This window comes from Topomyia yanbarensis, chromosome 2, assembly GCF_030247195.1.
Source record: "Topomyia yanbarensis strain Yona2022 chromosome 2, ASM3024719v1, whole genome shotgun sequence".
NCBI lineage: Eukaryota > Metazoa > Arthropoda > Insecta > Diptera > Culicidae > Topomyia > Topomyia yanbarensis.
The window spans coordinates 79285782-79288686 of record NC_080671.1 but is presented as its reverse complement, the minus strand read 5'-3'; positions in this window follow the sequence as shown (position 1 = coordinate 79288686).

Sequence of the window (2905 nt, the reverse complement as noted above, 5' to 3'; positions counted from 1 at the left end):
CTACATAGCGGGAAAAAAATTCTGGATCGAAAATCTGTATTCAAAAATTAACTAGAAGCTTCCCAAAAAATAATATTTTGACAATGAAAAATTAATTAATCCTTGTCTGGAGAACAAATGATATCAAAATTTGGTAGGGTAAACACGTCTAATACGCCCCCCTTAAGCAAAAATAGCTACATTTCACTATTCGACGTATCCGTTTCTTTTTTATTAAAAACATCCTGATACAAGTACTATTAAACATTTTTCAAAGATGCCTAAATTCTAGTTTTTTCTTTCACCCAGGGCAAAAGGCCCCCGGTGAAAGTGTAATATGCCCCACAACAAGAGGACGGTATGCCCCACAACAATCGGTGAGTATGCCCCACAACAATGGGTGGGGCATTTTGACCGGTGATGAGCTATTGTGAATACATGAATAATTCTACATACACACATAGTTTTAAGCCAAGCTAAAAACTAAGATAGTAACTATAATATTCTAATAAGCTACTTGAAATAGTTCTATCGAATCCGACTGTTTCTAATTGGTTGTAATGTTATTGGAAAAAGTGGAAGCTTACATAAAAGTAGCTTTTTTGAAACTTTTGTGTATATTGTTGTTTTGCAACATAATAAAAATACCAAACTAAGTTAGTACGTTGATTTCATGAAACGATACTGTTATCAGTCATTTTTACTTTTTAGATAATTTAGGAATCCTGGTAATCGAAGAGGGGCGTTTAACCCCGGTGGTGCGTATTATACCCTTTTACCCTACTTTTGTTCCACGGCTTAGTGGTTTCTTAAGATCTGAACTGTACAGGGTGTCTTTTAAGCCTCCGGCACTCGCGCGAATGACTCCCCTAATGAGCAGCCGCTAGTGCTGAAAGAAGATTTCACTAGATTTTCTGAAGGTGTTGCACAAAATACAACGACGTGAGTGCCGGAGCGTTAAGTGTTATTCGAAATAGGGGTAGGCTGGGTACTACATAACTACACTGAAAATCTGTAAAATCTGTATTTTAGCAAAAAAATCTGTAATCTGTATATACAGAACCTTGGTCGTTAATTATCTAGGAAAATCAGTAAAATACAGAATTATCTGTAGATCTGGTAACCCTGTTTGTGATGTATTTTTAACTCGATTAACCCTAATAATCGATTAATTTCCAAAATAATAGAAAAATTAATAATCGTTTAGAAGCTTTCGGCATAATCGAGAAAATCGATTAGCTGATATCAATTAATCGACAACATAATTCATGAAGGGTATATATGCCAACGCAAAATATGCAAACCGCAGAACAAAATATGCAAGCGACTCGAAATTTCAAAAAAGACCCAGCGACCTTGTTTTTTTTTGGTTGATAAACTAAGATTTACTACCTAATCGATTATTGATTTTTATCGATTATCTTGGCCGATTAGTCGAATCAATTAATCAAGCTCTCAAAAATTACTCAATTAACGGAAAATCGATCGTTTGCAAAAATCAGACATCACTATACATTCGAATATATTCAACATTTAGGCAACATGTAAAAAAAAAACGTTTAGCGTTGGCACGGTGCGATTGCAAAGCTTTTGGCTCATTTGGCTCACAATGTACAGCAATTCGTAGAGACATCAATGCTTCTTTGGAAACGAACCTTAAATTCATACCACCAAGAAACTCATAGTCAAACAGAAAACTTCACATCGTTAGTAAAACTCTAATGTGTTATGTTTATTTATCCAAGATTTTTGAAATGTACTCCATTCTATAGTTCGAATTGGAATCATGGAAACTTGAGCAAATTAATGACAGACCAAATAAAGGCCTTATTCGCCTCCAACCGAATAGTATAGTTTGTTCAGTGAGTGAAAATGGGGTATCTCCAAAGTTCATTTCTCTACCACAATTGAAAGCTTCGGGCTGTGCGGAGTTACAGAGTTATGGAATAAAGTCGCTCGAAAAGCTCGCCGAAATGATGCCGGAATGAGAAAAGCTTTATTCCTATGCTTACAGCATTATACCAGTTGCACCGATCGAGATAGTCATTAGAGATGGTCAAGGCATCAAAATAATTTGTAGGTTCAAATGTTTGATTTTTTTTACTAGATTAATTGTGATACATATCAAAACTACGTATTGATAAGATATAGCGTTATTGGTGTGTGATGATACTAGGGTCACGTTTTTAATCCACCTAACAGTGTGATGAGACATTTCTTATAACTCTTATCACTCTCTTCGGATATTATATCGTTTGAGAACATTTAGAACTTGATGCTTCGCGATGTTTTTGATAACACATACTACATGGGAAAGTTGCAGGACTCAGAGAATCGCTCAAATCAGTATAGGACAACATCAGTGCTAGAAATCTCAAACCAAATCAATAGGAAAGCGAAAAAATGACCCGTAAAATAAACATAAAAACGAATTATTGCTAATGCCCTGTTAATAAAATATCTAAATTCCTCAATCAATGCATTGTGGTGGGAAAACTGAATTTGCCTAAAGGGGTTATATATTGTACTGAGCTAAAAAAAATTTTTTTTAATCGATTTGAAGTTTATACATTACTCAAATTTCCAACGCGACTGAGAACTAAGAAATCAACGCTTTTTCTTGAAAAGGGCGATACTAGCAGTGACACCATTCAAAGAAAATCAACAGTGAATATTTCCACACTTGGTTTTATTTCCTATTTAAGAACTATTGTGTTTTTTACATCCTAGATTGCATGATTCAGTAAACGAAACCCAAAACTTCATAAAGTATTTGAAATTATTAAATTAAAATTTGTTTTTGCTATTGAAATTGACAAAATGATAGTATCGCCCCTTTGGCGATTTTTTACTTTTTCAGTTCCACCTATCAGCATTGAAGTATCGCCCTTACGTTTTTTTACAATAACTACCGTTTTACACCACC